Below are 24,591 nucleotides of genomic sequence, written 5' to 3'. Positions count from 1 at the left end.
GGTAAGATCACTGGATAAGCCCCTGCATCTTTAAAATTGCAGCTACCCATTCAAATGCTTTTCTAAATTAAAATCTCTTCAGTCTGTTAACTTTCCCCTGGGCACTGAAATCAATGGGAAGTCCCCAGTGTTTCTGTGCTAGAGTCTTATGCTTAATTTTACAGATGAAGTGACTCTGGTTACTTCAATGGGACAATTCAGAGAACGCAATTAAACATCTAGCTAAATATTTGCAGTATTAGGAGACTGCTGGCTCTCTTTTTCTCATACAGGCCACTAATAAACAGTACTAGGGAGATATTTTCATTTTTAGTGTATTGTGATGATATTTCATAAACTAATTTCTAGCACTGGATAACAGAAAATCATGTAAGATCTGAATATTTTATTGCAAAAATTGCAATACTGGCTATCAATTGTTGCTTTATATTTCATTGTCCCTTTAGCATATTTTAAAGGACTGAAAATACATTTTTATTTTAGCTGGCAAAAAAAAAAAACCCATTCAAAGACACCTATCATATCTGTATTTTATGAACATTTTCATTTTTAAAAAAATTACGATGGCATAAACTGTACACAGAATTTCTTACAAAACCAAACAGTTTAATTATTTTATTTTCCCACGTCACAGTTTTGCAATCCAAACTTTCAGAAGACCTCCAAAAATTCCCATTTACAAAATCACTGAAATATACTTAGTGAAAAAAAAAGTTTAATGTTTCCACAAGTTACCTTTTCACAGTACAGCCAAGCACTTGATAAGTAACAAACCAAGAAAAAGTTGCTTTCCTTGGTGAACGAGCACAGGCTGTAATGCAGAGATAGGCTTCAACCCACCCTCAAGCACTCAGATACACCACTCCCTCCTCTGCTTTTAGAGCACCAAGTCCTAAACTACGTACCTCAGCAACGCACCAGCAATGAAGTGAATGAAAGCCACTGTCGACCACAAATTGAAAAGGAAATCAAAATCAGATTTTTTAATTTATAATATCAATACCTGAATAACCAGAAACTTGTTTCTCCTCTCTGCGCTGATAAAACATTTTAGACCTAAACCAGTTTGGTACAATTGTTCCCTTTAAAATATACACAGTGTATCCTTAAAAATGAGTACTAGGTAAGGCCTTTGAAAACTGCACATGAATAGCTCTTTATTACAGTGGTTTTTTTTTTTTCTCTAAAGTAAAAGTAAATTCTCTAAGTAATGACACAGTACTCAGGAACTATTTAACCCTGCCTCTTCTGCAGAACACTGTGCTCTGAGATGAATCAGTATATATTTTTTTCTTTAAAGATATATATTTCCATTGCAGGTATTTCTTCCTTTCCAACATAAAACCAGAGTTTGATCTTCTCCCTGTTTTAATACCAAATGTATTTACCTGTTAAATATTGTAACTTAATCAGTTTTTATGATCTGAAGACCATTCTTTTTCTTGTTTGCTTTTTGTTCCCTCCCCCCCCCCCCCTTCAGAATTAGGATTAGAGTCCGTTTGCAAGAGCATTCCACCTACACAGGAAGAATTTTTCTGTTGTGCTCTACTGTACTGCAGTATTTGCTTCATAACTAGAAACAAGAAAACGTTCAGTCATATACTGTCAGTAAGAAAATGTATTAGACTTGATTATTATAACATATCACAACATGAAATAGATGGATTGTAACAATCACTTCCCTATCGTCCTTGAGTTATCACATTTTATTCTTATTCTAAAGTATAGTCTCCACGTAAGTCATATGTATGAAAGACTCTTACCTTTTACACCTCAGTTAAAGAAGAAGAAAGGCAGAGAAGGAAAATTAAATGTGCATAAAAATGAATTACATAAATCTGCAAATTGTGGAGCACTGGTATAGCTGAAAGAAATGCCAAGACATCATGCTGGAGTTCAGGGACTGCATCCCAGAAAAGATCTGGTGCACCAACTAAAAACTATTTGGCATCAAATGGCCCTATTTTTCTGACACAGCTGCAGCGTTTGATGGTCAAATTGAGATATCTTAAATAACTTTATGAAACTTTTTAATTTAAAAAAAAAAAAAAAATCAAGTTACATATCTCAATGTCTGATTAGCGAGAACAAGATGAAAACTTTGCACACAAGGTTCAATTCATTCCCTAATAAAGAAAGAGACATCTGTTCTCAAAAATCCAACAAATTCAAAAAGACTTTTAGGCATAAAATACTCCTGTACTGTCCCATGGCTCTCTGACATTAAGACCATCCTCACCCTCCAGAAACACTACTAAGAATAAAAGTCAGCTAATTTCACATTAAATATGGGAATTCCCCTTGGCTGTTAAGATAAACATCGAAACAAAAACATATCAAAAAGTATCTTGTCTTTTTAGGAAGACAGCCACACTGTGAAGAAGTGGAAGAATTGAAGAGGCTAGTAGAATACAACAGTAGTTTGGGAAGTAGGACCTTAGCATGCTATTAAATTCACAGAGTGAGATAATTGGTAGTTTACTGTAAGTGTATAGATGAAACAGAAGCCAACTGCAACTGGCTCAAAGAGCAATGAAACCAAACCTCACAATGACAATGCTAACTATACTTTGTAAAACATGATACAGACCAGCTATGGATGCACAGGCTGTTTATAATACATGAATACAGAGATACAGTTCACATACATAAATAAATAGGTTTGCCAGTTACCCTGAATACAAGGTTTAAAATGCACTGTAAAAACTTCTATTAAATTATCTATTAAATTAAAAAAAATAAATTTTGTTTAGTGTATTTATGAATTTTTTTTTTTACCCTGAGTTCACAAGTTATTGGTGTTAAAGTTGTCTGAAAATGCATTTACTGCTAACATACAATGGGAGATTTAAACTTAAATTTAAATGAATGCAATTGCTATAAGCAGCCAAGTTGTCAATGACCTCCAATGATCATGGGGAAGTTAATGCACAGGAAAGCATTACATCTGAAAACTAGCACACTTACTTATATTTTCTAGTAATACCTATTTTTTAATATATACATACATACACACACACACACACATATATTCTTTCATCATTAACACTCAGAAATTTTTCTTAAGCCATGAAAGAAAAAAAGAATAAAAAGAAAGAAAAGAAATAAAAATGCCTACTGGGGATTACTACAAGCCAAAAAGATCAGAACACCAGTATTAACTAGACTCATTCCTGGTCAATAATTTTCAAATGCATATTTTTGGTCCTCTTTTTATGCTAGAAGAAGGATCAAGGCAGTAAAGGAAATAAACGTCATAAATATTCACAGTGACTGGAATAGTCTAATGCAAAAGACGGAGGCAAACACACATTTTCTTCCATGCATTTCAAAGGATACTCCAATTTGAGAACAACAACAACATAAAAAATATAGTTCTTTTTCTTCTGCATTTCAGAAAACGGGACTGATCCACAGATAGCTTAAAAATGTATACCTGCACTTGTATTAACAAGGATATAAAGCAGCTGCTGTAATGCTTTAGAAGTAATAAAATCAGGACTCTTAGGAGGAGAAAAATAAGTAAGTCTAAGGAACATTTTGTGTATTATAAATACAACGTACAGCAGCAGGGAGTTGAATAAGCTATTTATTTCAACTCATTAGTATTGAATGGAGAACTAATTTGCAATTTGGCTTAAGTCCCTTCTTCTTCACTTCCCCGGTTATTCCTAACTTGCATTTAAAAAAATGCTTTACTGCATTTCCCAATACGGCATTCTTAAAACCAGCTAATTTTCTTTGAAAATACTTGAAGCTGAAGATTTTGCCTGAATGCTGTATTTATTTACTACACATATTTAAATAGCTGGCTGCTTGCAACATATTTAAGTTCGGCTTAAGTAAATTATGAAGAGCATAGATCTGTGCTGAAAAAAACCTGTATCTTAACATATTAAAAGCTATTTAGTCAAGAAGAAAGTAAGAGGTATAAAATCTACCCCCTCCTCAGACTTAAATGAAGTTACTAACAAAGAATGCAGTTTCTACACTGGGAAGCATGTTTCAGTGTTTGAGCAGTCCAGAAAACAATCCAAAGCAAAGCGCTTCAAGCAAAAAAAGCATCAGTGGATTTACTTCAAAAGCAATGGCTTTCCCTGAGAGCGAGTCACTGAAAAGCCCTTCAGTTCTCATTTTCTTTACATCTAACTATTGCAACACGTTCTATTCTTAACTACCTATCTCACACAGGTCAAGAATATCAACATGACAAGTCTGCTCTGTTGGCACTGAAGACACCATTAAGTGGCTCAGTTTTGCCACTTGGATTGAAAGCAGAACAAATTGTTGAAAAAGTGGCTTTTAGGAATGGATAATGGAAAAGAAATACAATATATGGCCAACTATTAAAAAAAAAAAGACAAAAATCCACTAACATTTACATGTTCCTTAAGTATTTTCATCAAAAACAACAATAAATGACCCACTGACATCAAGAACCCAACACAGAATCAAAGTTGAACTCCCTCAGCCCATCAAATCTCACTTCCTAAGGTGGCTCCACATCCTTTTAAATTCCTTGAGTTATTTGTGTCTCTTAAAAGTTTGCAGGTAATTTTTCTTGATGGAAATTGTATGATCTGAAGTCTATGATATTTCCAAAACATGAGAAGATCCCAATATCAAAGCTCACCATTTATTCTGCTGCAATCATCTCCAAATTATTTATCAGCAATTCTCATCCTTCAGCTGAACAAATAAACAGAGATGGGTTGTTTACCTTCTGCAACAAGGTTCTTGGAAAAACACAGTGCTATGGAATCAAGCTAGAGACTTGTGTATGGAAGGCAAACTAATTGGAGCCTGAAATATAAAGCTATGAAACTCAGAGTAAAAGACTGATCATCGCTCCAGCATCAAGATCGTGAATGTTTGTTTCCTCATCTACTACTGAGGTTTCTTTGCAGCGATTTGCAGATTTGGTGCAGCATTTACTTAGCAGTTCTTTCTGTTTCTGAATATGTTCCAAAGGACTCATTTATATATGAGTATCTCTGGAAATTGCTCCAAAAGTAATGCATCCTATTTATTTCCAAGGAAACTGTAGCAGATGCAAAGAACACAGAGATAGAAATAGATAGAGCTACTATCTGCTATCTATAGCAAATCCACTGCACTTCAATGCAGCACCACTGTTATTTCACACACTTAAAGGAAATAAAGCCATTACGTCTAATGTGTCTCCCATCAGTTCAATTAGTTCAGCAAGACACTGAGACACTTGGTTTTCATTTGTAACAAGTCATCCAGACCAAACAATAATACTGCACTTTTACTGATCCAGCAATCTGCATGTCATTCCAATCAAAGAACAGATGCCATATGTCTTTTAGCTCTCTGACTTGCAATCTCTTGATAACAAGACAAAGATTTAAAAAGTGAACTTAGAATGAAAGCAGAAAGATACTTGCTCTGGAGTCACACATCTTGATATCTTCAGATTTTTCTCTTTTGAAAGGATCTACTCCTCTCTTTATGAATCTTCAACGGATTCTCAACTGAACAAATTAAAGTGAATAAATCTAAACTATACTCACCTTAAACAAAAATATACATACTCTATTTTTCTGTCTCAGGCATAAAATTATGTGGTATTGTTATTTATTCAGATCTTACAAGTAGAATAAATTATTTTGAACCACAAGAAACATCCAAAAACTAGTTTATGTTGGTATTTCAAATGTCACGTTCTTCCCAGAGAGACCAATTCTGAGTTCATATGTAATTCAACAATACTACACATCTGCAGAAAGGTAAATACCTACAACAGTAATCACTTCTATTGCCATCTTTACCAAGATTCCCTTACTCTAGCTCATTATTAGCAGTATTTCAAATAAGAAAAATAATCATAACTGCTTAAATAAAGTGGAAATAAACTGGTGATTAAGCAGAACCAGAGATGTAAATGGAAACTTTGATGAGAGTAAGTGGTGGCCTAAATTATTTGGAAGAAGGGACTGCCACCAGAAACATATGTTTTACTGGCCGTTTTGAATCATCTTAACAATGATAATATTTTTACAAGATAGGAATACAGTAATTGAGTGCGAGATTGATTCTAGGTAAAACACAGGAAATCAGTTTGTGCTTACGTGCAGACCTGAACTTACATAACATTTGAGCAAGTGCTCTTTTTCCCAATACTTTATATGAGGGCTGCTATGAAAAGCGCCTCCTATTTTACCATGTTGGCAGGACAGCAGCATAGTTTGAATCTTCCCACCACTATTCCATTACATTTTGTTGCTTCACAACAGACAGCAGCTGAGGGGCAGTCTGACACAACAGCATCTGACGTGGAGCTGTGTGTGAACAGGGGGGTGTCACTGATCTCCTCCATGTGGAGAAAAAGTCAGCCTTTCTCTTGCAACAACAGGCCCCATACCAGTTTGAAGCACATTGAAGCACATTGCTAATGCTGGCCGGACTGTCTTACTACACCCACTGCATAGTCCAGATTTGGTACCTTCTGACTTCCATGTATTTGGGCAAATGAATGATGGACTGCATAGGCAACATTTTCCTAGCAATGCTGCAGTAATAGCAGCTGTGAAACCATGGGTCACCTCTGCTAGTTCAGATGTTTATGAGTGCAGCATGCAGGCTCTTGCTCTTTCTTCTTGGTGAAAATGCACAGCTAAGCTTCTCACAGGTAGCTGAAAGCTGGCTCTATCAAGTACAGCTGTTGTATTCTTTGCATCCATTACAGTTTCCTTAGAAATAAACAGGATGCATTACTTTTGGAGCAGAGCTTCTGGAGATACTCATATATAAACGAGTCCTTTGGAATTCATTCATTTAAGGAATATGATACTTGTTTCTAATTTTTTTTGCAATAATTTCCAGAGTATAAATAGATATACTGTATGAAAAGAAAATAAATATATGAACAAATGTCTACACATATGCAGAGATACTTTAAATATAGCCTTGCTGATGAACAAGTTTTCTTTTGAAGAAGGATCACTCCGTGATGGCAAGGAGACTCCAGCGACAGAAGATTTATTAATGTGCCTGCTATTGTGTAAGCGAGCTAGTCTGCCTTTTTTTTTTACATCCAAAAGGATGTACAGTTGCTAAATTCCCAACTGCAGACTTTGGTCCAATAGAAATTAAGACTTAATAAGAACTGAGATACGCTCAGTGTTTACTACTAGAACAGGTTGTCGTTTACCAACTATGGAGCATGTAAATAAACAAGGCAGATAGAGAAAGTGGCTGCCTGTTGCAAAATCTGTTAAACATACGTCAACAGTTACAGTCCATCCCTTTAACATACAGCCTCCTGACATTTTAAGGAGTTTTGCATCACCTCCCTTAACCTGAGACACCAGAGTATTTATTCTTTCTGAAGCTAAAGTCTATCTGCTATTCTCTCCATGTAAGAAAACACATACATGGAGTTTCCAGGTTGGGAGTGCCTACAAAGCTCAGATGAGTGGCTGTTATATTCTCCCTTTTCATTTCAGAATTACAAATGAAAGAATGAATCTTTAAGAATTAGTGTTCAAAAGTAAAACACTCCACTACTAATCCTGCTAGATTTCTATTTTGCCTTTCTTGATCGAGTTTCTTGGTGTAAATAAAAAATAAGAAAGTATGGTAAATATGGTTAGGTAAAATCCCAAATACCCACCATGCTCTTAGTACATGCACCCACTTAGGAAGCACAAATGGAAATGATTCCAGACAACTGCAATGTGCCAGCTATTTTTAAAGCTATTTTGCACTCACATATGAAGCACCAGCAGCAATTGGTTTCTCTCAAACATTTTCACAGATTCTGTTACTCTTCTTTCTAGCCTGCTGATTCCAAGTTCTCTAAAATGGCTCATTAATCTGTTAGTGACAAACTGATGTCTCTAAAGAAGCAGTGTACTCTGGAGAGTACAAATCTCCCACAGATACATTCCTATAAGCATTTATATATCATGGTCTAATACACTGGAGGCTACACACTGCACTTTAGACTAACGTGTTTCCTTACTGTTTACACATAAATCTTGTGGGAATAGACGCAGCACTGTTATTAAGTTGCCTTACTTGAGCAGTGCTCTAACCTTATGTACAGATTTCATAAGGCTGAACAGTGAAGACTGTGAGAATAAATAAAAAAGAACAAAAACACAGATAGTGCCACGTCATGTAGGCCTTTTTGGTCTTTTAAATGCTTTCCCCATAACCCAAGATGTGACAGGTTGCTACTCTCAAAAATGTCAGGCATCGCAGAGTGCTGGCAGCACTGAAGTAAAAAGGACAATTTTAAGTAACGCCACATCATTCCTTTCATAGTGATGACAAGCATGTGGAAATTGATAGAAAGTCCAATTTGCACAACAGCCAAACGCTTCAGCAAAGAGAATACACTTAGCAGAAACGCTTCCAAGAGAATCAGTGATGTATTCAGATGAAAAAGAGATGATTATTATGTTCTAAGGAGACTATTTTTTTTTTTTTTTAAATCTGCAAAAATATTGCATTTTTAACAGTCAGTGCATCTGCATTAATTATACTTTAAACTGTTTATGGTTCAGCAAAGCCAAAGCCTGTTGGAATATCCCACAGGGAAGAATTTTCATTTTGAGTGCCTCTATTACAAGGGTCCATTTTTCTCTGACAGATAAAGAAGCCTTCTTAACTGCAATACCCACAAAAAAAAAAAAAAGAAAAAGAAAAAAAAAGAAAAAAAGAAAAATACCATCTAGCTTTCATACTTAACCTGCATATTTAATCTACTCAACTCTGAACCATGGGACTCAACAGGTAGACACGCTTGGATAGGTGTGTTGAACTCTACATTCTATGCCATAAATATTCAGGTGTACCTTGCCATTTTGATTTTTGTTAGGATTCTGCCTTATTCACAATTAAGTTGCATTAAATCACTATTTTCCATAAATAAATACATTGCTGTTTCACTCTTATGAGTGACTTAGATGATTCTATTCAAATATGTTTAGAAGCTTAATGCGGAAAAAATAAATGTTAATCTACAAATCTGTTTTCTTTCTCCTATTGAAAATTCATCATGTAATAGATGCATTTAACCAGTTTACCTTGAATTCTCTAAAAGGCAATTCTTCTCAAACAATATATCAACATACTAGTGAATTCATCTTATACTTTTGTTCAGAGGTTTTATGGATCAAATTCATAACACAAAATATTTTTTAAAACTCTCACAGATTGGATATTATTTACAAGTTGAATTTTTCATGCTAGTATTTCCTTCTTTTGGATGGAAAAAAAAAAAAAAAAAGAGGAAAGCAGATGAGAATGCTTTGGAAACACCTCCCTTCCACTCCCATCACACGATTATTTAGCACTCAATACGTAGATTTTCAAGGTGGTAAGTAAGAGAGAGCATGCTCTGAATGCTATAATGGAGTTATGTGATTAATGCATATCCTGCAAAAAGAGCTGAGGAAAAAAAGTAATGTGGAAAGAACACCAGAAGGACAACAGGAAAGATCAGATCGAATACAGCAGGGATGCTTTTCATCATCTGTACTTCAGTGACCAAATGGAAATAACTGCTTTGACAGCTGGAAACATCAAGAGCAAGACAGAAGTTTGCCTCTTTTCAAGACATGAAAGGTAAACGGTTAACTGGAAATGACACAAAAAGTATTTCTCTCTTGACGTTAAAATCACTGAAGCATGAAAATTCTCTATTGTTCCAGGAAAATTTTTCTTTTTTTTAAATCCATATTAGAATCAACTTCTTCAGCCTCCACTGGTGTGCCTCCCTACCCCACTTCATTTAAAACCATGCTAAAAAAAAAAAACCAACAAAACACACAAACCAACTGGCACTAAAACCCATATGTACGTTCACTTTTACTCCCTGACAAATAAACTGCCATTGCACCGTACAAATTGCAGATCTAAGGCATATTAAGTTCCAGTTATACAGTATCCATACATGTGTGGTTCCGTGACACATACTAAGAAAATCCAGTTTAAACCATTAAACACAGAAGTAATAAATAAAATACAATAACATAATAAATAAAATTCAAGCAGCCCTGTTATTATTCCTCTGAGACCATCTTGAAAATAATGGCCCTGTCTGGGTCTCTCCTGGCTAATTGGTCAGTCTTGATGAATTTTTAACATAAGGTTTCTGCACTTGTTTCCAACTCCACAATAAAGACTTGGTTTAATATTTTAATCTCAACAGCTTCAGAAAACATTAGCTTGAGTGTTTTATCTACTCTCTCAAATGATTATACTTGAAGCCACTGCAGTAAGCGCACAGCTTCAGCAGGTGTTGAACAAGGAAAATCTCAAATAGCTCATATATTTCAGGCTGTTACCTCATATGTGCTTAATACAGTAATTCTGCTTGAGAACCCTACGTTATATTTGGCAAGCAGAACACATCAATTTCAAATCCACTAGTTTGTAGATGGTTAATTCATGCATGAAATGCATGCATTTACATATCAGTTCACTGGCTTGATTTACAACAAATCTATTTATTTTTAAATAACATCATTGTTTCCTGTTCAAAAGCCACCAAAATGCTTTGCAGTGTATTGCTGCGTTGCTATATGTAAGTTAGTTGAAGCTTTAGAGTAGGCTTTTTCATTTAGGAAATTCTATTTTGAGACACATTCTTTGTCAGTTATATCAAAATGTTGCAGAACTTCCCCGAGATTTTCCTAATTTTTACTAAAAAAAAAAAGAAATCTTAAGTACTGCACTTGTCAAAAAGGATTTTTCATTGAAGTGATCTCTCATTTTCTTCCTTGTTCTCTTCCCTCCCACTATAAGAAAAAAAACCAGCACAAAATCTCCAACATTGCTTACACTTTAGAAATTTGTGTCAGTAAAGTCAACACCTTATTCTTGAATTCTGGTCACCACCTTTTCCATGGAAGTTCCAAAAAAAAAAAGTACTTTCAAAAGGAAGCCACTTGAAAGGGATCTTGAGTTCCATTACAGTATTACAGACAAGTGGGGTATTTTTGGTTTTTGTTTTATTTCCAGCCAGTCTAATAACCAATCATTATACATTCTTTACTGCAGAAGTAGTACAGGAAAAACGAATTAAACATAAGAAAAATTGAGTACATGAGTAGAAGCTCATACGCAGTCTAATTTTTGACAAGATATTGGCAGCACAACTATTTTGAGAAAAATGTAATGCTAAATGTAAGGTTCAAATTTAATTGGTAGTTAGATTGAACTAAACAATACTGACATTTTTTAATGCACAGTAGCTCTTCTTTTATAGCATTTTCATGTGAGAATCACTACATCTAAGACCATTAAAATAAAAAACAAACATCTACAGCATATTAGAAAAAGAAGGTTTGAAAAAAGGCGGCAAGAATAGCTTCTTACAAACGTCTAAACCGGTTCAAGTAAGGATAGACAATAGATAGACATATCAACAAATTGACTAAAATCCATTAGCTCAGAGTAGAACAGGAACATTTTTCTTTTGACCTAAAAATCTAAAATATATCATGAGAATATACCAAATGTTTTGGAATTGTAAAACAGTCAGAGGATTTTGACAATTCTGCCAATAAACCTTGCCGTACAGACATTATACTGACTCATGCCATTAGTATCCCAATGCTTCAGTCAACTCTAATATGTTAAGTTAAAGTCTTCCAAACAATAAACAAACAGTTACCATTAATTTCAAATAGCATTTCAGAACCACTACTTATTTGCTCTTCTTGGAAATGCCACTATTGATTTTACTTCATGTCTGTTGTGTCATCACTTACCACTTATATGCCAAATTGGCTTGAAATTTTGATTGATAGCTCTACTACAAACACTTTATTGCTTGGTGATATTTCTTTACTTGTACCAAAGCTGTTCCTGTTTGCTGAAGTATGCATAGAACATATTGTTACAGCACTAGTATCTCTAATAAAAACATTGTGACTGCTAGCCCAGGCGCTGATTTATATTCTAATTCACACTCTTCACTAATAGAACTGCTGCAAGATTATAAGGTTTTTTTCAGCAAGAGATGGAGAGGAAGAAGAGAGAAGGTGTGTAAGAATGTTGGGTTACTGAACACCAAGAAGAGTATACCATAAATTAATTACTTTATTTCTTGCATTAGACAACTCGTTATTAATGTCACTAAATATAACAACTAAGCACTCCTCTTAAATTATCTCCGCATCTGTACAGTGTTCAAAAAGTCAAGACAGACCTCAGCTAGCCTATGGCATAATGCCACTATCTGTAGCAGTTTATAATTAACAAGTAAGAGTTATGCTACATGAACCCTCACTTATTTAGGAACTCACTGTAATACTAATCTTAGTATCTGCTTGAGATATCTGGCCAGGAAAACAAAGCACTGAAGATGCTCTCAGGACCTGTGAGAATTAAAGAGTCTTTAAATGAAACAACAGAAAAGAATTTATCTAAAATTATAGCAGATTTTCCACAAAGGGAAGGTAAATATGTACTTAATGCTTCATGAAAGCTGTTCTCCTGAGGAAAGTGTTTAGAATCTAAAACAAAGCATATCCTTCAGAGCATTCCAAAGATTCTCTGATCATTTTCCTAAATCAATACTGAGAACATTAAAAAAAAAAAAAAAAGAAGAGGTAAACACACACAGGGGAAAAAATAATATAACAGTTCTGATTTGCATTTACACTGAACTTCAGAATTTGCGGTACAAAACATCTCATAAGCCAAAATCCAATACTGGTATCTGAATTTTATGGACAGTTTATACAAACAGCTGCAATTCTGATCTTCCCTAAATTGATGACAGGCCATTTTATAAGAGAAGTCCTGAGATTCTATTTGATTTTAAAATTATATTTAGACTCTTCCTCCAGATCCAGATGGGTGCATGGAAAGTTCCTAAATATCTGATACCATTTCTAGTAACTTTATTTCACTTGCATTTTGTTTATGTTCTTGTCATATTGTGTCAGAAAATTAACTATTAAGCAGTTTAACAAACAGTAAATATATATTTTTATTCCCCGCTATACATCTATTCTAACTTCCTACATGAGTATGGTTCACAATGATTTAGAGACCACACTGCCATAAATATCTCAAAACTATTTTTTTCTTAGCAAGAAAAATATTTATTTCTGTATTCAGCTGTATGAAGATGTGCACACGCAAATATTTGGATGATTTCTTCAGATACGTAGAACTTCAAACCACAGAGCTTCCTTCTATGATTCCACTACACTGAGAGTTGCTAAGTTTTGTCTTTTACTCTGATGAAGTTGAACAAAACAGAAGTAGTGAAATGCTAAATACATTCTTAGACATTGTGATGCTTCAGTACTGCAACTTATTGCACTGGAAACTAGCAACACAAAAACTGTCAATTCAGTAAGTTAGATCTAATCCATTACTCAGAACAAAATTCTGATATATTATACAATCTTAGAGGATGCTCTATTTCTTCTAGTAGATTTACCATCAACACTCATTTGGAAATTAGAAAAGGATTCCTCCACCATTTCATCACTTTGTTTGCACTACAGCAGAAATCTGGCAGCCCATACTATAACAACATGACTAGAACTAGCAAGTGAAAGCACCTTAAAATCAACAACTATTCAGACATCTGCTAATCACTTCTAAGATATTTCTTCATTCTTTTAGGTTATCAAACTGAATTTCATGAGAAGAAATGTTTCTGCTGTCATCATTGCCAGATCTAATTTTTTGTTTGTTTTTACTTTCTGTGTTTAAGAACAGTAAAAGGCTTTCAGGATTATTCTAGTGAATAAATATATCTCAGCATATTCAATAGTCCACGCTTAAACTTTCCACATTTATCTCACCTCAATTAAAACAGCCACTCTGCTTAAAGCAAGACATTGGAAGAGCAAAATCCACCAGAAAGAGATTCAGATTTTAATCATTGGATAATTTACACAGTACTCATATATACTATCTATTATTAAAACTAAAACTCACATTTCAAAAAAAAAAAGAGATGTGGAAATCTAGTATTCCTGGCTGACAGCCATGCACAGAGAACCAACAGCTAACACTAAAGAAAACAAATTTCTATTCATTTACCTTCTATGTGAAATGAACTGTGCAGTGAATTATTTAGAAGAGGGAAATTGTAATTGCATGTGTAATAACGCTGAAAATTAAGGAGAAGCAGATGGAAGACTAGAAGTTCTCTTCTGTAAGTGATAAGAGGATGATTCATAAGTATTTGACATTAGTTAAAATTACTTATGGAACGAATGTTTATGGAAAAATGTTCTTCTTAAGACAATATGCCATCGCACAGGCAGCAGAGAATCATCTCAAATGAGACCTTGAATCAAAAGGAGGACAGGAAATAGACTGAGAAATAAGGGCAAAACATGTTGACTTCTCCTACACTGCTGAGATTTGAGTTCTAGCTTCCTACCTCAAGAATTCAGGATGCTATCTGAGGTGTCACACATCATAGCAGATCAATTAACTTACAGTTTTCAGGGTATTTGATACTGCAGCAAAGTGGTAATTCACTTTCTAAAGAAGTTGGGAAAGAATAGACGCAAGTGGGATGTAACTGCATGAAATGGGTGAAGTTAGATCACTTACAAGCAACCCATAGAGAAGGCTTCCTCTTCCCCTCCCCTGAGTCTCTGCCAGAATCGTTGAAATGAAAGAATGATTTCAGCTGTACTTCATTGTTGCATATATATATATATACATATAAAGTATATAAAAATATTTTCATGTGTACTAAATACTTGAAGTGTAAGGAAAATAAATCATATGGGAACTTTTTATTAATGTTACCTATCCCCCAATTTCATGTAATTAAAAATGTACAAAAAAATTGTCTCCCTTACAGACAATCCCTCAGAACTTCTGTTCATAGTAAATAAGCCAATACCTTCATTATCCAGTTAATGTTTTCACTCCAACATTAACATGTTATTTCCATGCAATGCAGCCTTGCTGCAATAGAAAAGGATGGTGCAGAATACGACCTCAGCAGTTTGATGCCATCACTCAGCAGCAGAGAATAGGTGCCTTTTCATCCTAGTGTCAGGAGTACTTGTGCTTTAACCCAGATCTTTTGACATAGCAGACTACTCAAGTTCAAAGCATCATTTTAATTGTGCTACAGTTGTGGGCATACATATAAGAAAGTGTGTTATGCTGTGGAGCTAATAATTCAGTTAAGCAGTACATTAGTTTCCCTATGAAGCTTTTGGCCTAAAACACATAGCTAAGCATTACTGTCTATTCGTAGCTCATACTCTTCTATTCCATATTCTGAATCATTCTGTTATATTACTACGCATAGGTAGTTATTAAACATACTAATTACATCACATAGAGAAGGATTTACTGAGAATTACAATAAATAAATTGGGCTTCCTCTTCCATTTTAGCCATTTAAACAGAGTACTGATAATACAGTAGGACATATTTGCTCTTCAGTATTGTTTGGAGACAGAAAACAAATGGTAAAGTGATATCTATAAATATTTTTATTCAAAATAACCAGCCACTTTCAATTGTACTTTGGATTAAAAACTCTAATCCCAAGGGAAAAAAAAAGTATTTTTTGTAGTACGTTAATATTTCCTTCAGTTTTATTATAGAAATTTAGTCCCGTAACAGGAAGCTGTATTAACCTGTACAAGTGAGTACAGTGGTCTTATTTTGGTCACAGAAGTTTTCCAGTTTATTCTCAAAGGAAAGAATTGTTGTTCACTGCTTCCACAACCTTAGATCCAGAAAGTCTGTCTCAATGTGAAAAAGAAACCACTGATTATACAGGTTAAAAAGCAAATGGCCTTTCCATAAAAGCATCCTAATATTATGGTTCTGCAAAGCTACATTTTATATCCACTTCAACAGGCAAAGAAGGGCATTATTATGCACTGAATATATTTAACTACAGCATGCATGTTGTATCAATGATGTTGAAATTTTCTTCTGATAAAGCAACTGTAATGAATGGTTTCTAATACATTGGGAAATACATTGGGAAATCAAACTCTAGAGAAGTCAAGGATATTCAGCAGTTCCTCCCCACATACCAATGCTACGATGCTTTAACACATTCATTTTCATTAGCTGCATGCATGACTTTTGTTTGTTCTTCCTATGATCTGTTACTGCATATAACAGCGTGGTGGTACCACATAACACATGGCAACATCCAGAACCCTGTGTAGTGACTTCTGTCACATTCAGCAAGCTGCCTTCCAAAAAAAGTACGTTAGTTTGTGTGTTTTTCTAATTAAAGTTCCACAATATCTATTTTCCTAAATGCCTTCCCCCCCCCCCCCCCCAAAAAAAAAAAAAAAAAAAAAAAACACACACAACTTCATCTGTTCAAATTAAATGAAAACTTTGTTTCCCAACAAAACAAAAAACCCATATCCCTTGCTCACCATCCTATCTCCACGGAAGGAAAATACAAAAGACCAAGAGATATTTGCTGCATAAACAATAAATATTGGGTTTGTATGTGTAAAAGAAACACTCCTGCCTAGAAAATGTCTTCCTGTAACATTGTGTTAACTTAAGAGATAATGTCAGTAAAATAGTGCATTGTTAGAAGATAATGGCCTCCTGCTGCTGTTAAATGCCAAGGCACAGCTAAGCCATTTATTTGCAAAGTAGGAGACATTAATCCTATGATAATGTTCCACTATAAATGGCACTGCTACTACACAGAGCAGGGTATGTTGATTCAGTCACGTGATCCGATATCTGTGACAGAGCAGCAGTTGCTCAAATATGTTGTTCTGAACTTGTAGTATTTGAACTGATCTCATCTGAATATGCTGCATTTACCGCCTTTCATCCAAGGTTGTAATCTCAGCCAAGTCTCAAATAACATTACATAAATATTTCTAAGGCCATTTTGTAGACTGAGAAACTAAGATTTCTCACATCTTACAGTGCAGTTTAGTAGTATGATCAGAAGCAGAAACAGAGAAATATTTACCTTGAAGGAGAGAGAAGCTTTTCTATCTACTTGATTTCACAGCCCTTTGCTATCAGCACAGAAAAGCCTGCATATGTGTTATACCTTCAGCATGAAGGGTTGGTTCCCTTTCAGCCTTCAGTATGCTGTACAAGCATAGAGGGCCATATGGGTGTGATATTTTGAAGAGTTCTGGGAATCTGGAGAGACTACTTTTTCCCTTTGACTCTGATCACACACCAGTCCTGCAAGGTGGGGCCCTCACATCAGCAATAACTCAGATTAATTCAAACTCAAAGAACCATGACGCTGCCAGCATCTTAGTAGCATTTATTTTCTCAATTTCTGCTCTAAGATTAACAAGCAACTTCCTGAAAAAACCCTGCAATCCTTCATTCTCTGAAGGAAAATCTGAGCAAGACTTCACACATTCATGGAAGGTTCATGGCTTTGGACAGATTTTCAATTTTTAGATACATGGAGATTTTTTAATGGCCTGTGGGACAAAGCCTAGTGTAAAACAAAACTATGATGTCAGGGTCTGTTGTTGAGTGCCTTGCTGAATATCTATAGCACTTAGGAAGACAGCACAACAGTAGTAGATAGAACTACCAGCCAGAAGGATGGCTCAGCAACAGTCAACCCAAAACTTATAAAGGAGGAAGGAAGCTGGCCTAACTGTTGAAAAAATGGAAATGCTTACATACCCTAGGACAAAACCAGAACTACTCCTATTAAAATGAAATCCCATCAGGGAATCCAAAGCCACATGGTCTAAGATCCTTAGCACCAACAGTGGGAGTTTTTACTCCAGCATCACAAACAAATGCTAGCAAATAAGGCTTGCTCTATACTGTTTGCTGGTTTGTGGCACAAAAGTGTAGGGGAAAACTGTTTACACTGGAACATGCATAGACTGGCACACTGCTGATGCACTTGTGACAAAGAAGCTGTTAAGAATTTTTAATATCAGAGAAGCTGAAGAATCTCAATTTTCTAATGCATCAATTTGTGGCCTAGTATTTCACAGCTTAATAAGCATTTCTCTGAATTCATTTAAGCAAGTACTGCCCACTGTCTGGTTTCTTTCCTTCACAGCAGGTGAGCTGGTGCCCTAATGCAAAAGCTGACAGAACAGACAAGCACAACTGTGCAATACAAATTCAACATTATTAGTTTATGGAAAGATATAACTGAAAAATAATATACTAATTTAAGCAAGGATTCCTAAGTGGTCCAGCTGAAAATAGTAAACAAAAAAAAAAATTAAACTTATCTGTAATTCAGACAATGAACGTGCAAGAACCAGTACGTTAGCTCCATTCCACTTTGTAGCTAGTTGAAGTTTGGGAGCTTGAAACACATTCACATCCACAATAACACAAGTACACAATTCATGGAAAGAAAAAAAAAAAAAAGACTATTCCAATGATCACCATTTCAGCAAACTGTAGAAAAGCTCTGCAGTAAAAACCTAATGAAATTTCTGATTTTGTAAGCTTGCTTTCACTCTTCTGTTTTGCTTCATTAGTGTAATTTGCATCCAAGTACCTCTAATTATTTATCATAGATGTCACATTTAAAACTAGATGCTACCATATAACTTACATTTTTCCTTTTAGAAATTTCAAGCTTTGTTGTATCCCACAGAATGATTTATTGTGTTATTTCTTCTTTCAATTTATATCTGAATTATGAGTCATTTCTCAGAGACGTTTCACAATTGATAACAGCAGTGGATCTATCACAAGAAAAAAAATACACCCATAAAAAGCAGTAAATCAGAGGTAACATCTGTCATTAAATGCCCATCCAAGTCAGACAAGGAAACCATATGCATATAGAGCCAGCATAACATAAAAGCTTAAAACAGCCCTCTCAGAGAACTCCATAGCACACAGCAGTGAGCTTGCTTTTTCATTTTTCTTTTTTCCTTTTCAATATTTACCATTTTTCTTTCATCTTTAAACTGGCCAACTAGGCACAGGGCATTTTTATATCCTCTCTCTTACTCAGTTTCACTCCCTCATTTGGTGGCCTAGTGGCACTAAACTTCAGATAAGCTCCTCTGCATTCTATGAACTTCTTCCGTAATCTGGAACAAAACACTGAAGACAGACAAGTTGTATTCTCCGGCCTTTGTAGAGTGGGGAGTGAATATGCAGCTAAAAGACCTGGACATGCCAAAGTTTACTACAGCTCCAACAGAAATCTATAGATCCTTAAATGCATAACAGAAGACAGTAAGAAACTGTTAAATGCTCTAGAGGTAGGCTCAAATGGCAGGCTCTGCACATTTGTGTTTATGTATGTCTGAATAAAGAATTGTTATTTGCTTCCTCATACTCCCTTTGGCATAAGGTAATGCAGTAGCAAAAGTAAACAGCACCAGACAGACTTAAAAATTGATCCTGCAGTTCATTCTGCGTTTTCCTAAGGGGCCTTTCATTAGCAGTACCCAAAGGGTGAAGCATAATTTACCTTATGTAAGGTAGAGTTAATTAGCTCACATTAGAGCCCCAGTGACCAATCCATAAAACAGCCGGAAACATCTTTTTGAATTGCAAAAGCGTTGTCTATCTGCCTTTCTCTTTCCAGAGTGCTGTGTGCAATTATTATTAGTAATTTTTGCCTACCTCATAATAAAACTCTGACCTGATTATTTCCAGATGAACAATGCATTAACAATTTCATAACCTAATAGATGCTAAGGAAGTATAAACTACTCTTTCCAGTTCTATGAAATATAATTTATCTTAATGTAACAGCATACAAGTAAAAATTTCCACTTTCACATAACATTCTCCACAATGCATGAACAAGAAATTTCAGCAGTAAGTTCCCAAGTTGATAATGATTTTTATCCACAATGGATAAAGGCTACACTGGATAGCCCTGAGAGCCCCTATCAGAAGCTTCTGGCTGCACAAATAGCACACAGACAATCCTAAAGTGCCCCCACAAAATAAAAGCCAAAACCATCCAGCAATAGATGAGAGTTTTAAGAAGAAATTACATCTGCAATGAGAACTGCATGCCTGAAACTAATACATTACCATGATTAAACATTAAAAAGTCATTATTAACAGACATCATTAGCCAACAACAAAACAAATGCCACAACAACAATTAGACAGCCGTTAAACCTGTCTGATCAGCAACTTCCATACAACGTTAACCATCTCTGGTCAAGACAATGAACAAAGCCATTATATTTTAAGGATATATGTTCATTTTAGTTCCTCAGTGTTTTCAATATAGCTATGAGTAACATCCTCATAAAAGCAATCTGACTGGATTTGAAAGTAGAAGTATACTGAAACACTTTGAAATGCTTTGTAAAATGAAAATTTTAAAAAAAAAAAAAAATGGATCTCTCTCCACTACACATTACAAAATTATGCAGTAGCAAGGACCCCAAGGCATAACCATGATTTCACAGCTAGGAGGAATTACACAGACAAAAAATAAAAATATGCAAAATATGCATATAACACACTTTACCATCATCTGGTATATTGCCTCCAAACTCAAGGTGCTTTAAGCACGACCGAAAGTAGTCCCCTTTAGTGAGAGAATATCATTATCCTCTAAGTAAGCAAAAACGTGCACAGTAGAGTGCAGAAGCATCCAGTCAACATGTAATGTTGCAGGGTTTGTTTTTTTCCCATTTTTTCAACTTGCCTAGCATCCTGCAACTTCACTATTTTTGGATATTAGTGGAATAAAACACAAGAAAATAAACTAAACAGATGCATTATAGTACAATAGAATTCTCTGTAAGAACGTGGGACAAAGCAGAAGGGAGGCAAAAAGCATCTTTCGCCCTGATGATTCCACTCTTCCTCAATTTTTCATTCTCACTGTAAGGTCATCACAGTGGACAGAACCAACTGATAAGATTGCTAAAGAACAAATCGTCATCATGATGCTGTTCCAGAACCAGTTCACATGTTTCAGGCCACAGTCTATAAAGCACTCTATAACTCTTTGCAGGTCTTTGAAACTATTGTGTTGAAACTATTGTATTGTTGTCTCCAAAACAGAGAGAAATTTTTGTTCATAACAAATGGAGGAATATTAATGGAGGGAAAAACAACTATAGTGTTCAGAAACACAGATATATTTTGAATCATTTCTGATAATTTCCCCAAACTCACATCGTGATTCAGATGTAAAGCAGGAAGAACTTGAATAGTATTTTACATTATGCATGACATTAATATACAGCTATTATATGATAATTTGGCCACTGATAACTCGTGCAGGCAAATAAAAAAAAAAAAAAGTGCTGTCTTGGGTTCACAGAAATTCTTAAAATGTGAGAATTACTCCTGCTTAAAGGCCATCTTCAAAAATCAAATCTCTCCTAAAGAACCGCGCAAGCAAAACTTCCAGAAACAAGTCTACTCCAAAGTATCTATGAAAAACTCTGGTCAGAAGTTCTTTTACCAATTACAGCAGCAGTCTTTGAGTTTAAGTTTCCCTCTAAGAGAGGTCCTGCAGAAGGATGAAGATCTCTCAGAATTACATGTTTCTGTTCTTTCCAAAACTAGACACTAACAGGGTCGCTGTCTTGAAGCACCTTATTTTCACCCTAGTTAGCATAACTGCAAGCATACTGTGAAATTAATCAAAGCACTCAGCATACAGCTACTAAAAACAACTATCACAGTGCAGAAGCTGCCCTTGAGTTCCAAACTTGTCTATCCTGATCATTCCTGTGCAGCTAATGGGCCTTGCTTTGGCAGGACATTTGTCTTTCTGAATCTATTTCTGCCCTGTGAACAAGGCGTCCCATAAGAGATCTCATGGCATCTATTGCCAATACTAATCTTGTAAAAGAAATTATACATACATATAAAAATCTGAGTGGAATGAAACTGATTTTCAAATTGAAATTATTTCTACCATAGAGCTTTCACAGGCATGCAGGTATAAATCATGAGTTTTTCACCCTGTTGATTATGTGAGATAAGGAGGGTAGCACAGAAAGGAGATAAGCAAAAGCAAAATACATCCTTCTTACTACTGAGGTGAAAAATTGGTTTTTACTTTTATCTGGGGCCTTGGATTTGTAACTACTGCTATTCAATGATTCCGAATACCTCCAACATCATAGAAGCAGCATATTGATTCCCCTTAAATTTGTAACAGTAACATTCCACCAGACAAGCAGTGACTCAGTCTACCTGCAGATTTGACATGGGAGAAGAATCATACAGTGAGAAGAATATAAATAGCAGCACAAAAATGCGTTGCTTTCTCAGTTAGTACAGACCAGAAGTAACTGCTGTTATCCAGTTGTGGACTAGGCAAGAAAATATCACTACCTCATATCCAAAAAAAATTACTATGAAATGTAGACCTAGACGTGAACAAAACTTAAAAACTGTAGATAAACTGGTATGAATCATCCATCATAGATTTCACTTGTATCATAGACTTCTTTTGGTTGGTGACATGAAAGTGTCATAAAAAAAAAAAAATCACAAATCTGACAGTAAGTTGCATTCTTTCTCTGTCTCAGAAACTGTGAAAAGTATCATGCAATTTCTCCATAGCAGTTCTTGTTCTCTTTTTCAAAAGACTCCTCAAATATATATATTTTTTTGTTCAGTCAGCATAAGCTTATAAAAGGCAGGTCAGATCCTTCTTGACTAACAATATCTCCTATGATAAGCCTACAAGCTCAGTGGACAAGTAAAACACTGTGGATGTTAATCACTTGGATTTCAGCAAAGCTTTTGTCACTGTTTCCCATAGCATCCTCCTGGCAAATCTGGCTGCTCATGGCTTGGACAAAGATTACTGTTCACTGGGTAAGAACTGGCTGAACGGTCAACAAAAATGGAGATAAATCTGGTTGGCAGCTGGTCTTAAGTGGCAGTCTCCAGAACTCAATACTGGGGCCAATTTTGTTTAATATTATTATGAATGATCTTGATGATGAAATTGAATGCAAGTTCATAGATGAAACCAAGTTGGGCAGGAACATCAAGCTGCTTAACGGTAGGAAGGCTCTGCAGAGGGATCTGGACAAGCTAGATCAATGGACTGTGTCCAACTGCATGGCATTCAACAAGGTTAAATGCCAGGTGCCACATTTGGGTCATAACAGCCCCATGCAGCAGTATAGGCTTCTGCACGAGTGGCTGGAAGGCTGCCTGGGAGAAGGGAAGCCAAGGTTGTTAGGAGTGTACCCAAGTGGCCAGAAAAGCCAACGGCATCCTGGCCTGCATCATAGTGTAGCTTGTAAGACTAGGGAAACAATTGCCCCTATGTATGAGGCACTGGTGAGGCTGTATCTTGAGTACTGGGCTCAGTTTTGTGCCCTTTGCTACAAGAACGGTGTAGAGTCACCAAAATGCAGTCAGATAAGAGCAGTAAGACTGGAAAATGCTTTAGAAAACAAAATATACGAGGAGCAGCTGAGGGAATTGGGTCTGCTTAGTTTGAAGAGTCTGAATGGAGACTACACTGCTCTTTACAACTATGTGGCAAGGCTGAAGTGAGGAGCCTGGTGGTCTTTTCTCTCAGGTGACAAGTGATAGGAATCAAAGAGATGGTCTCAAGTTATGTTGTGCCAAGGGATGTTTAGATTGAGTCTCAAGAGGAATTTCTTTACAGAAAGAATGGGAAGCACTGGAACATGCTGCCCACGGAGCAACGGAGGTGCTGTCCTCACTCCTGGAGGTGGAATTGATGAGATGCATGGATGTGGCAATTAAGGAGATGATTTAGCAGGGGAGTTGGTAGTATTAAGTTGATGGTGGGACTTCATGATCTTATAGGTCTTTTCCAACCTAGATGTACCTTTGATTCAGTTTCTTTTCTTTTGTTTTGTATTTCCTGAAGCCTCTCCCTGTACAGATCCATTAATTTCCACAGTCACTTAAAAACAAGGTGCAAGGTGTCTTACACTCATTACCTTCCAGCTTCCAATAATTCAATGGCCCTTCATGTCTCAGCTGCTATTACTGACTCCTCTGCATTCAAATGTTTGTGTGGATTTAAGCACCTATAAGTCACAAATTACATTGCACAGTATAAGAATAGCTCTGAACATAATTCTTCTGGCAGCAATTGACTATTTTGTTGATACAAATACACAGCTATGCCCCTTCCTGAAGACCAATTGTCTAAGATTCTTAGCCTGACAGCAATAACAAACATTTCTGCCTATGTTAATCACTTCAAAGCTCTGATAATAGATTAAAGCCCTGACAGGTTTGGCACTAGTCAAATGTAGCAAAAGAATGATCTCTGCCTCAAAAAACTTGGCTGAAAATTACTCAGTCCAACATGTTCCTAACTGTGCCTATAAAGCAAAGCTGACAAAACTGTATCTTCACAAAGACTTTCATCTCAAACACCACAAACCCTGCTCTTTTCACAGCTGGCTTTCTCCACAGCACAGAACTATGCATTTTGCCTCATATACCATCCATATATCCTCCATCTCTTGTGTCATGGCCCTCTGCTGAAAAACTGTCTGTAACTGAATAGATGCCTACTTAGACCCATTTCCTCTTTAGACTGGCACCCTCACAGCTGTTTTACATTTTTTTGCATTGACCAGATACATTTCTACTCTAGTACATCTGATTTAAAATGTAAAAACACAGGACAGAAGCATGCGCAGTTGTTATCACAAAGAATGCTCCTGA

The 24,591-nt window shown here is 35.7% G+C and overlaps 1 protein-coding gene across 3 annotated transcripts in view; it reads right to left on the bottom strand.

Annotated features, from left to right (window-relative positions):
• GABRB2 (gamma-aminobutyric acid type A receptor subunit beta2) overlaps window positions 1-24,591 on the bottom strand; it is a 132,966-nt gene that overhangs the window by 83,937 nt on the left and 24,438 nt on the right. The window lies entirely within an intron of this gene.

This window comes from Lagopus leucura, unplaced genomic scaffold, assembly GCF_019238085.1.
Source record: "Lagopus leucura isolate 7727_CA_CO unplaced genomic scaffold, USGS_WTPT01 Super-Scaffold_100027, whole genome shotgun sequence".
NCBI classification, from domain to species: Eukaryota; Metazoa; Chordata; class Aves; order Galliformes; family Phasianidae; genus Lagopus; species Lagopus leucura.
Note: the sequence above shows the minus strand (reverse complement) of the source record. Positions and strands in the feature narration are given on the sequence as shown.